Genomic DNA, 13591 nt, shown 5'->3' on the forward strand with positions numbered 1-13591 from the left:
CAAGGATTATACAGATTTGGGGTTTCATGGCAGGAGGTGAGGCGTGAGGTGTAGGGGATGGCAGCAGGGCATCGAGGGGGTGTCCCGGTCAGTTGTCCCCAGTCAGTTGTCCTCCAGTCAGTGTTCTCCAGGCTAAAGGGCAGCTGAGATTCCAAAGTATGAAACCTAGAGAAAACAGATCTCGGGAACAGATTAAAAGTAGGGTGTCAAGCATGGTGGAGAGGGTAACATTCAGGAGACTGGGGCCTTTAGCTAATGGCCCATCTAACTATCAAAGAGAAATAGGAGAAAATGCTGAGAGAAAAGATAAATAAAAGGTTTTTGTAGAAATTTGGAAGTAAAGTTCAGTTAGAAAGACGCCAGGCCAAAGGTGGCCGCTGGGCGGGCAGGAACCCTTACCTGGCCAGAAGGATAACCATGTGTTGAGTGGAAGGGCTCGTGCAAAGAGAGAGCTCCAGCTGGGCTCTTTCATACCTAAAAGGAGATTGTGGGCAGTGCCAAACTCTTGGTGACCTTTTCAGATAAGGAAGAAACTGACTGGGGGGGCTGAGAAAACCCAAGCCAGCTCAGATCCCTTGGGGGCAGGGCCCAGATATTCATCCATGGGGGTTGAGAATTTTAAAGGGAACCTCAACCCTTATCAATAGGCAGAGAAAGTGACAAACTGCAGGAAAAAATGTATGAATTTGATTACTTTTCAAGGCCCTTTCAATAGGTAATGCAAGATCATTATAAAATGAGTCCTTTTCTTATCTAATTTCATAATAATAGTTCAGTCTGTCTCTGCCTTTATCTGTCTCTTCATATGTGAATATATAAAATGATTTCACAGATGTGTATTTATATGTGTGCATATATATATATATACATATATATATACATATATATATAATATTTCTATTTTCATATTCATCTATTTACATCTATTTTCATTTTAAGGAATGCCTCATTTGAAAATTGCATCAAAAACATCGTATTTATTTGAATGTGGTGAGTTTTTTGAAATGACATTAACATTTACAGATTACATAGTTATTGGAACACTACTGAAACATAACTTTCAGGCAATCCAAGTATTCTATTTTCTTTCCTGTTGGGAGTTGTCATCTATTGGGTAGGGGACAAGGATGGGGGGAATTTCTACTATGGAAAAGTCAAACATTAATTTCACATTAGGAAAATGACTGATGGTTCATTTTTTTCTCTAAATACTAATTTAAGTCACTTTCAAACGTTTGACTATTTCAGACAATGGTGAAATCCATTTGAAAAAAAAAAGATTCCGGAAAAGTTTTTGTTGGTGAGTTTCTATTGGAATCTCTTAGATTAGAATTAACTTTGTGTTGAGGTCCAATATTCATATTAAATGGGATCATTTAAAACAGCTTATGCTGATACTTATTCAAAATGGTCAAATAAAACAGTGATTGCATAACACAAAGAAAAACATGCTCTTGAAGAAGAGTGGTGAGCAGTGAGGTTCCATCTCTACCAAGGCCCTGGGGATGTTGATCAGTGTACCATTAAATCCATTTCACTCCTTTGGTCTCTCCATTCATCAAGCTAGCTCAGGAAAACTGTGTGAAAAGCACAGGAGAAAGCAGGAGGTGTAACAAAGGAGAGGGGGTGGGGCAATCATTTTTTTCAAGCATGTCTGGGGAATTTCCTATCCTCTCACAGCCAGGAAGGTCTCAATTGGAAATGACTTCTGAGAAAAGGTGCCAGGTTCTGATGAAGCAGCCATCCTAGAAAGGGAAAGGACTTGGCTGAGTCAGAAAAGGGCCAAAATGAGTGACCTTGAAACAACCCATCCAGAAGAAAAAGAATGAATGAATAATATCATATGATCTTTTCTCAAAATAATTGTATTGTGTTCTGCTAGGTGCTTTTCAGTGTAGAGAAAAGATAATTATGAGAAATGTTTTTTTAAGAAATAATGTTGTGTATTTGTCATTGAAATAAGCAGAGAGATGCCATCTCTACACACAACATGCTGACAGACATAAAAATCATCATGGGATATCTCATTACAAAGGGCTTTGAATAAAATTTCAACCTAGTGAGAAATATCGCAGCTTTAAAACAGTTATGAAGGGATCCACATTCAATGGAAATATATGTATCTAATTATATTTTGGCTATATCTTTGTTTAAGAAATTAAATGTTTAAAAATCAATCCTTGACAGGGATTCTCTATTGTCAGAGCATGGAGTACAATAACCTGTTCAGAATTATCTTCACCATCATGATCTCTTCCAAATTTTTATGTCACTCAAGGTGATGTTGCTTTCATCGACTCCAAGCATAGTCAGTACTAAAGATGTAATATCTGCCTAACTAAATTATCCTACTATTTCCCATTCCCCACTGTATGCTTACAATCAATGAACAATTTGAGTCTATTTCTGAACTCTCTAGGACCCTAGTTTTAGAGAAGAAACCAATCATCTCACAGCTTGGTCAACTTCTTTGCATTTCCAAATCTCTCCACTTAACTAAATCCATACACACAAATTCCAATTTTACTTTCACATTTGTAAAATAGTCCTCCAAGAGAGGAGATATATATATATATATATATATATATATATATATATACTGTGGATGATATATTTGTAGCCACATGAACAAGTGCTCCAAATCACTATTGATCAGAGAAATGCTAATCAAGACAAATCTAAGATATCACTACACACCTGCCAGATTGGCTAAGATGACAGGAAAAGATAACGAATGTTGGAGGGGATGTGGGAAAACTGGGAGACTGATACATTGCTGGTGGAACCGTAAAGAGATCCAACTATTCTGGAGAGCTGTTTGGAACTATGCTCAAAAAATTACCAAACTGTGCATATCCTGTGATCCAGCATTGTTTCTATTAGGATTATATCCCATAGATCTTAGAAGAGATAAAGGAACTCACACGTGCAAAAATGTGTGTGGAAGCCCCTTTCATAGTGGCAAGAAACTGGAAACTATATGCTCATCAATTGGAAAAATGGCTGAATTATGCTATATGAATGTTATGGAATCTTATTTTTTGTGAGAAATGACCAGCAGGGTGATTTCAGAGGGGCTGGGAAAGGCTGACATGAACTGATTCAAAGTGAAATGAGCAGAACCAGGAGATCATTATACACAACAGCAAAACTCTACAATGATCAATTCTGATGGACGTGGCTGTCTTCAAAATTGATGATTCAAACCAGTTCCACTTGTGCAGTAATGAAAAGAACCATTTACACCTAGAGAGTGAAATGGGAACAGTGTGTGGAAAACAACATAGCATTCTCACTCTCTGTTATTTGCTTGCATTTGTTTCTTTTTTTTCAGTTTTTCTTTTTCTTCCTTCTTGATCTGATTTTTTCTTGTGCAACTGGATCGCTGTGTATGCATATTGGACCTGGAATGCATTTTGGCATAGTTGGCATGTGTTTTGGCATATTTGGTATGTTTTTACTGATGAAGGGGGAATTTTGCAGCTCTAGGTTATGCAGTGGTTAATGTTGGAAAAATTACCCATGAATATATGCTTTGTGAATAAAAAGCTTTAATAAAAAAACTGAAAAAAAATCTGTGAAAACTAGTTATACGTTCTGATGAAGCAGTCTTCTGAACAAAGACTTGGCAAGTCAAGCAAAGTGCCAAAATGAGTGAGCTGAAACAGCACATGAGGAAGAAAAAAAAAGCTAAACTATCATATATTCTCACTATCCCCAAACTAGCAGTATTGTTTTCCACTAGAGGCTTAGCATAGTAGAGTAAGCATAATTATGGGAAAAACACTTATAACAAATAACTTTAATATTCATTTGTCATTATAAAAGGATTTAACATATAAATGGATTTTCTATTCCAGGAAAGAGATGGAAAACCAAGGAGAGGACGACAAATAGAGTAAAGCTAATCGTGAAATTATTTTACATAATGAATTCAATAATTTTTTTGGTTATGTATGCGTTTCATAACAAATTTTCTATGGAGCAATAGTGAGGATGCAACCATATTTTTACATTATGATATACTTGCCGACATAAGGCTGTTATTCAAAAAGTTTTCAAAATGATACAATTAAAGAACACCCCCTTGTACTTGTAATAGTATCTTATGCATGTTGGCTATTTACAACTGGTGCCACAGAAAGTTTAAGATATCCACCATTCTGTATATAGGGAATTGCCTAATATTGACTTTCCCCCTAAGCTCAAAACAATTAAGGGAATAATTGTTAATAGGATGATTTCTAAAATGACACAGCAAGACATCAAGTGTATAGAACTGTCATTGTCAAACAATTATACAATAAATCCTACATCAGAGACTAAAAACATTTCTGATTCTAAAGGAGGACTGTTGACTCTCACTTGAAATCTCTCACAGATGTCATTGGAAGTGAAAGAATGGAAAACCTCATGGTCCAGAAAGAGATGGGATACTACAAATGAGGGTGAGCAAATTTAGCCCAAAGATGCTTAAATACACAGACTTACTTTAACAAAGAGTTAAAAACTGAATAATAACCTGTGAAAATAAGCAAACAACAGAAAAAGATTCTGATGATAAAAAGTTACTATGGTGACAAGGAAGATCAAAATAAACACTCAGAAAAAGGTAAAGTCAAGGCTACTATTTCTAAAGCTTTCAATAAAAGTAAGAATTGGGTTCAACCCATGAAGAGCTCAAACGGGATTTTGAAAATCGAGGAAGAGAGATAAGAGAAAAAAGTCAGAAGATAAATGAAAGTGACGCAAAAAGAAATACAAAAAGCTACTGAGAATACCTTAAAAAAAAAAATTGGCCAAATGGTAAAGGGAGCTACAAAAGCTTAATGGGGAAAATAATTCCTTAAAAATCAGAATTGAGTAAATAGAAGCTAATGACCTTAAGAGAAAGCAAGATAAAATAAAAAAATACCAAGTTCTCTATGAAATTTCTCTATGAAAAATGGGGGAAAATGTGAAATATCTCATTAAAAAAAAACTGGAAAATAGATCTATGAGAAACAATTTAAAAATTATTACTCCATCTGAAACTCATGATCAGAAAAAAAAAAACCTAGATGTTTTAATTTCAAGAAATTATCAAGGAAAATTTACCTGATATTCTAGAATCAAAGGACAAAGTTGATATTAAGGATCCCACTGATCCCCTGCCTCTGAAAGAGATGCCAAGATCAAAAATATTTCCAGGAATATTATAGCCAAATTCTTTAACTTTCATGTCAAGGAGAAAATAATGGGAGCATCCAGCAAAAAGCAATTCAAATAATATGGAGCCACAGTCAGGATAACAGAAGATTTAGCAATTTTTACACTAAAGAACCAGAGAGCTTGGAATATGATATTTTGTAGTGCAATGGAGCTAGGGTTATAACCAAGAATTTGAATGCAATCCTTCAAGGAAAAAAGGATATGAAAATTCAGTGAAATAGAAGACTTTCAAGCCTTCATGATGAAAAAATGAGAGATGAAAAAAAATTTTGAATTTCAAATCCAGGACTCAGGAGAAACATAAAAAAAAAAGTAATTTTAAAAGAGAAATCAGAAGGGATTTACATTTCTATCTGGAAGGATAATACTTGTAACTCATAAGAACTTTCTTATTGTTATGTAAGTTAGTAGGAGTAAAATATGGACAACAGAGCACAGGTAATAAAAAAGAGGTGAGAAAGTAATGCCCTTGGAGAAAGGAAAAAGGAGATTTAGAATACCATTAATTTATCCACCATAGAAGTATCAAGAAAAAGCTTTTAATAATGGAGGGGAAGAGCAAGAGAAAGGATTAAGTGAATCTAACTCTCATCTAACCCAAAATCTAATCTAACTCAAAGAGGAAATAACATACATACTCAGTATGGGTATAGAAATCTTATCTTACCCTGCAGCAAAATAATAGGAAGGAAATATGAGAAAGATGGAAGGTGATAGAAGAGAGAGCATATTGGGGAAGGGGATGGTCCAAAGTAAAACACTTTGAAGGAGGAAGAGGGTAAAAGGAAAGAGAAAATAGTATAAACTGGGGTAATTTTGAAGCAAATTTCTCTGATAAAGGTCTCTTTTCTCAAATGTCTATGGAACTAAGTCAAATTTATAAGAAATAAGAACCATTACCCCACTAATAAATGATCAAAAGATATAAATTACACCCCAGGTCTATAAGGTCATGGATATACTTTACCTTACAATACTATGACTAGGCATGAATACTGAAAGAGATTTTTAAAAGAAAATATTGTATATGCAAAAATATATATCTTTTCTAAGGATAACCAATTGGAAACTGCAAGAAGGTTCATCAGTTAGGGAATGGCTGAATAAATTTTATGTGATTATGATGGAATATTATGATTTTACAAGAAATGATGAACAGGATATTAAAAAAAAACTTGGAAAGTCCCATATGAACTCAAGGAAAGTGAAATGTAATGTGTACAAAATAATAGTAATGTTGTAAAGACGATCAGTTGTAAATGACTTTGCTATTCTCAGCAATACAATGATACAAGACTACTTTGAGGGACTTATGATGAGAAAATGCTACCCATATCCATAGAAAGAACTGATTCTGTTTGAATACAGACAGAAGCATACTTTTTTCTTTATTTTAAGTGATTTCTTTGAGGGTTAGGAGATCTATGTTTTCTTTCACAACATAAATTTGATGGAAATGGTTTATATAACTTCATATGTGACTTCTAAAAGGGGGTGTTGGGGAAGTAAGGTGAAAATCAGGAACTCAAAACTTAAAATTTATATTTATCATTTTAAATGTAAATGGAGAAATAAAAATAGTTCTACAAAGCAATGTTACAACAAATTCAAATGAGCATAAAAATGGAGGCACTGCAGAAGAAAACATGTAGGAAGAAAATGAATGCTGAGGTTCTGTTTCAACATCTTAACTGATTAGAAATTCATTTTATCCTAAGGCCAAAGTGTAAACTGCCTAGCACCATTTAAACAGCTTCTCGTTTTTTATATACTATAAGTAAAATCATAATCACAAAACCACAAAAACTTCAAGGGAAATTATTTATGGCATTATCTTCGCGAAAACATTTTAAATGAGGCAAAAATGTACTAAGTATTTAAAACGGAATGGTCATTTCTACAAGGACAGTAATTGCAAGTAAGTTATCACATTCCAATGGAAATTTTGTAGCTGAATTTCAATGCTACTTGCTAAAGTGTATATGGAGAGTTTGGGAAAATTTGGTAACTAATTGCCTTCTTAAGTGTGAGGACGGGAGTAGATTACTATCACTTTTAAAATAGTCTACAGTGAGTTAGCCAGAAATAGTGAATTTTGTAATATGAAATGCTGGAGTAAATAGCCTGTGAGAAAAATACAACACTAAATAACTGATACTATAAATTGGGTTATATGTGATGCCAAAATAAATTAGGTACTATTGCATTTATTCTGTTCTCCTTTTAAGTAAAATGTATTATTATTGTTTTTATGATTATGATGATGATTATATCATATCAGGAAACTTGTTATATCTATGGTTTTGAGCTAAGCTACCCTAGCTATGTAATTTGTGATCTGTCTAAATATAATTCAAACATTAATATAAGTGATGTGGTTAATTATAACAGGAACTATTATAATCAGAATTCTTCACACTGTTCCGTGTTTTAGAGTTCTGGCACAGAGAATGCCATCCTCATCAGAATGTTTGGTTTAGCTGTCAAATAAAGCATCCCAAAATGTAATCAAACTTATGTATTGATTGAGCAGGTTGCTGGTATGGTGGAAAAACCACGAGGCCTTAGATCAAGAAGATCTGAATTTGAATCAAGGCATATATACATACTTACAAATTGTCTGATCCAGGCCAAGTCATATAATGCTTGTCTCAGAGGTTCCTTATCTGTGAAATGAGGACACATTAGAAAAAGACATGACAAAACACTCTATATCTTTACCAAGAAAATGCCACAGAGTCAACTCTGAGATTTTTCTTTCAAATCTCCAGAAAATTTCATGTGAAAAACTTCAGCTAGCCATGTAACATCCTTAACTGGAGGATCAGCCCAGGACTCCCCAAAATTACAAGGAATAAGGATTATCTGGGATGGGGACAAGCTAGAAGCCTTTTCAATAATATCAGGGTAAGGATGTTATTATCACCACTATTACTCAATATTGCACTAGCAATGTTTTCTCTAGCAATAAGGGAAGACAAAGAAAGTGAAGGAATTAGGACTGGCAATGAGAAAATGCAACTGTCAGTCTTGCCAGAGAAGATGATGGTAGGCTTGGAGAATCCTAGAGAATCAAGGCAGAACTACTTAACTTTACTTTACATAAGTTAACTTAGTAGTTAACTTAACGTTAACAAAGTTGCAGGATATAAAATACATGCCCATAAATCACTAGAATTTGTTTAAATCGGCAAGAGAGCCAGCAGCACGAGAGAGAAATCCCATTTAAAATAACTCACAATATAAAGCGTTTGGGAGTCTCTCTGCCAAGACAAACCCAGACGATCCCAAAACACTTGCTTGTCTCATGAATAAAGTCAGATCTAAACAATTCAAAAGATCTCATCTTCTCAAGGGCAGGCCCAGCCAATATCATGAAATAACCATTTCACCTAAATTAACTTGTTTGGTGCTCCTTCCTGTCAAATTACCCAAGACAAAGAGGAGAGTAAAATATTTGACAGAGCTAGTCAAAATAACCAAATCCACGTAAAAGAACAAAGAGGAAGGATATCAAGGAAATCAACGAAAAGGGCAAAGGAAGGAGATCTGGTCTTACCCCCTCTCCAATATAAAAGTGGTTAGTTATGTGGCAGCAGCCACTGCGGCCCCAGTGTGCGAGTGACCATGGCGCTGGCGCCCCAACGGCTGTAGCTGCGCTGGGGCCGGTACTGGACTGGCGGCAACGCCAGCAGCCCCAGGAAGGGAGACTTCAACCGGAACAGATGCCCGGGAAGCGAGCTCGCCGCGTGCAGCCGCTCCTGAGCTGCAGATTCTCACCTTCCCTCCCTCCCAAACCCTCACTGAGAATGCCAGCCGTGTTTGGGATTCTGACTACCCCTTCCCTCAATCGGCCCGCCCTCCCATCACCATGTTTCCTTATCCCCTTCCCTCCCACCCTGCTGTCCTGTAAGATACATTTCTTTACTCAATTGTACATGTTTGATATTTCCCAATTGAGCCAAGCATGTTAACCCGCCTTCTACTCCTTATCTCCCTCCTCTTCCTTTCCATTGTAAAAGCTTTTTCTTCCCTCTTTTATGTGTCACAATCCCATTCTACCTTTATAGGTTATAGGTTAACAGCTTCCTCCCTATATATTCCTCTCAGCCCTTCATCTTTTTTTCTTAGATATTCCCATTCAACTCCCACCTGTGCCTTCTATGTATACTCCTTCTAAGTGCACTAAAAATGAGAAAATTCTGGTAAGTTACCAGTCTCATCTTCCCTTGGAAGAATGTTCACAATTTTACCTTATTAAGTCCTTCATGATCTTCCTTTTTATGTTTGTCGAGAGTCTAATATTCCAAAGTCAAATTTTCCATTCAGTTCTGGTCTTTTCATGAAGCATGTTGAAAGCCCTTTAGAAAATGTAGTTCATCTTATACCTTCGGAATCCAATTCTTATCTTCCAACAAGAAATTTGGTTTTACACACATATACTGTATCTGGGATATACTGTAACACATTTAACATGTATGGGATTGCCTGTCATCTAGGGGAGAGGGGAGAGGAAGGGAGGGGAAAATTTGGAAAAGTGAATGCAAGGGATAATGTTGTAAAAAAACAAACAAACAAAAATGTCCATGCATATGTACCGTCAAAAAAATTATAAAACTAAATTTTAAAAATGTAGTTTAAAGAAAAACTGCTTTGGCATCAAATAATGCAAATGAAGATAGGAAGAATCATAATAAACGGGATTGAATTTTATGCCCAGCCTAAGTCAGGGGCCATCAGAATTGCAACGTCTTTTAATTGCTTTTCACAGAATGCCCTACATCTTTAACTTTGGTTCATCTGCTTCCAGCAAAATACAAAACATTCAACAGGTTTTGCACAAGAAAATGTGTCGGCTTCTTAGGGAGCTTTCAACTTCTAGACATCATTCTTGCTGCCAAACATTTGTTGAGTCACCTGGGGCAATCACTATGTCTGCATACCTGAAGACACAAGGGCATAGGCTTTGGAAGATGGGACAAAACCACACAGCTGTTGCTCTTTGGTGAATCACAGACAACCCACAACATTTCCTCCTCTGAACGTGTGCCAAGTTCTCTGGAAAAAAAATAAATGAAGGATATTTCCCATGTGCTGTATTTTTGTTTCAGCCTCAAGGAAAAATTCTCGGAATCATCTCTTTATTCGAGTAGTTTGCCTACTGAAATATTAAAATGTGACTTTTGTCATAGAAATTCTCTTAACTTAGGCAAAAAATATATAAGCAAACTTAAGTAAAAACAACACCTCAGTCCTAACAAACCTTGGCCGATTTAGAAAAGGAATGCAGGTTGCCCTTTTCCCAGGTGGATTTCTGTCAAAACTAATTTCCCAACATCCAGAACATCAAAGGTAGCCTTTACCTCTTCAACTCACTTCAACAGGAATTGTGCCTTATTTCGTTTGGGTCAACTTGGATTGTTTTAAGGAGAACTATCTTTGTGACATCAGAAGTCCCTGTAAGCAGGGTTGAGTCTGAAATTGAGGATGTTGTTGAGGGGAAACTTTGATGTTGTTTGATTGCTTAGGACATAAGAGGGGCATTCAGTGTTAACAGCTAATATTTGTTACTATACATGAATTTAAGCAGCATTGTGATGGCCAAATGCATACCCTCCATAATCTTTAAAAAATAATTCAAAAAACAAAAAGAAACATTCCTATTCCCTAAGCAGCTTGGAAGCCCAGCCCTTATGTCTCCTGATGGTGTTAGTTTGCAGGAGGTTGTGTGGCTGGGAGTCTACAGATATGTCTGTCTTAGTGTGTGTGCATATGTGTGCATATGTGCATGAGAGCAATCCTTAGTGGGGGCTGCTTCTGCAGATTAAGATACAAATGTCATTTTAATAAAGGATGAATAATAAACCAAAATAAGTTTCAGTTGGACATTATATACAAAGTATAAGTCTGAATTAGAATATTGATGGCCAGGATTGTGTTATCAACTGAGGGAAAGGAAAGATCTTAATCATGAAAAGTGAACATCATTAGCTAATGTTACAGTCTCCACTGGAATTGTGATTTCTCAAGAAAAATCTGAAATGATTCAGATAAGAATCGGTTTATTAAAACATATCTATTTTTCCCTCTATGTTTTAATGGCATCAACAAATAATAGAGTCAAAGCACTCCAGGTAGCAATAATTGAAAACCTAATAAAAAGGAAGTATTTCACCATTGTTCTTGTAATTCTCTCATACCCAGATTGATTTCAAGATTGATGCAGTAAAAAAAAAAAAAAAAAAAAAAAAAAAATGTGCAGTTTGTTGAAAAAAAGAGCAATTTGTGTTTGAATTGTAAAAGTGTTCTATGCATAATCTTCTGGATTTCAGTTAACTGTGTGGTTCATCTTGGAATATTCTTTCTTAGCAGACAGTGAATAAAGTAGTGGTAATTTCCTTGCCTTCCTCCCTATCGTTTCTGCCTTATTCTTTTGAAAATCTGAGCATCAGGCTAGCTGCCTCATAATCAGGCATTTAATGTGATGTCACCTACTTGGCCTTGTGTTGAATCCTAAAGTCCGCCAGAGAAATAGCTTTGGGTTCCAGTTTTTTTTTTTTTTTAATTGGCTTAAGGATTAAGAATAAGATGAAGAAAGCATCAGTGAGTCTCATCTGAATCTACCCAAGGTCTACTTTCATTGTTTCCAAATGCAATTCTATTTCTACCAATAATTAGCCTGGGCCCTTGCCACCTGTACTTAAGTTGAAATTGTGAGTGGGGAGAAAAATAGATCTACCTTTCCTCATCTCCTTTCCACCAATATTGATAGAATTATTGACAATGAGTGTTCTCTGTTTCTAGCAGAAAAAACAAAAAACAAAAAAACAAAAAACAAACAAAAAAAAAAACATCCCCTTGTCTCTCTGTTTTAATTCTGTTTCCTCCTGTTCTTTGTCTAAATAGCTAAAAATTTCTGCCCTAGAGAATAAAAGCCTTTCAGGATTATTTCGCATAGTGAATCTCTTTCCATTTAAGGTAAAAATGAGGTCACCAGAACCAGGAGAAGCCAAAGGGAAGAGGCCATAACTCCTGGACTTGGAGATCTTTGAGACTGAAGGAGAACTCAAAAAATGGTGAGACCAAATGTTCATTAGCTAGGCAACTAATTCACAAGGTTACCTTGGACAAAAATAATTGAAAATGCTTTAGAAGCCCAGAGCAGCTATCCAATGGAATTTTTAAACATTTTTTTTTTCATCACTGCGTTTAGTTATCGAGGTTTTGATAACTTTATTTGAGACGGACGTTGGATTTGCCCCATTGCTGTTTGGACCATAATAAGTATTTATTATTAAAAGTATCACCTCAGACAAAATGATTATTCTTTCTAAACCTTTAAATCACTAATCAATATTGGTTATATAGGGCAAATGATAACTTTGGTAATGCTGGGAAATAATACTTGGGCCCCTATTTTAATAGCTGTCAGTCATGATAAGGAGGCTTTATTGAGATCTATTCTAACATCAAAACAACACAGTGCTGAAACACAAAAAAACACTCATGTTTTCTAATCAGTTTTACCAAAGGTTTATCTCTTTTATGTTTTTTTCATAAAATCAACTCTTATTTTTAGTTATTAATTCAATAGTTTTTTTTTTTATTTTCAATTTTATCAATTTCTCCTTTTAATTTTAGAATTTCAAGTTTAGTATTTGATTGGAGGTTTTAATTTGGGCTTTTTCTAGCTTTTTAAGTTACAAGCCAAATTCATTGATCTTTTATTTCTCTGTTTTATTCAAGTAAGTCTCTAAAGATAAAAAAAATTTCCTGTTATTACCGCTTTGGCTATATCCCACAAATTTTGGTATATTGTCTCATTGTTGTCATTCTCTTGAGTGAAATTATTGGGTCTATGTTTTGTTGTTTCACCCAGTCATTCTTTAGGATGAGATTATTTAGGTTCCAATTACTTTTTGGTCTATTTATCGCTAGTTTGTTATTGAATGTAGTTTTTATTGTATCGTGATCTTTAACTTTTCTTATTTGTTTTATGGTTTGATTTATCTAATTCTGAGAGTGCAAAGTTGAGATCTCCCACTATTATAGTTTTGCTCTATATGTCTTCTTGCAACTCTCTTAACTTTTCCTTTAGGAAGTTAGATGCTACAACACTTGATGCATATATGTTTAGTATTTTTATGGCTTCATTGTTTGTGCTACCCTTTAGCAAGATAATATGTCCTTCCTTATTTTTTTAATTAGATTAAATTTTTCTTTTGCTCGATCTGAGATAAGGATGGCTACCCCTGCTTTTTTTTTTTTTTTTTTTTTTTTACTTCACCTGAAGTATAATAGATTCTGCTCCAACCTTTTACCTTTATTCTGTATGTATCACCCTGCTTTAAATGTGTTTCCTGTAAATAGCATATTGTAG

General features: G+C 35.1%; 1 long non-coding RNA gene across 1 annotated transcript; it reads right to left on the bottom strand.

Moving 5' to 3' along the window:
• Nucleotides 1-957: 957 nt before the first annotated feature.
• LOC141561383 (uncharacterized) lies at nt 958-8935 on the bottom strand. The gene is made up of 3 exons (XR_012488041.1): nt 8771-8935; nt 7825-7877; nt 958-1745 (listed from the first exon to the last, which is right to left on the bottom strand). It is a non-coding gene; the product is annotated as an uncharacterized LOC141561383 (long non-coding RNA).
• Nucleotides 8936-13591: the final 4656 nt, after the last annotated feature.

Source organism: Sminthopsis crassicaudata, chromosome 3 (assembly GCF_048593235.1).
Source record: "Sminthopsis crassicaudata isolate SCR6 chromosome 3, ASM4859323v1, whole genome shotgun sequence".
NCBI lineage: Eukaryota > Metazoa > Chordata > Mammalia > Dasyuromorphia > Dasyuridae > Sminthopsis > Sminthopsis crassicaudata.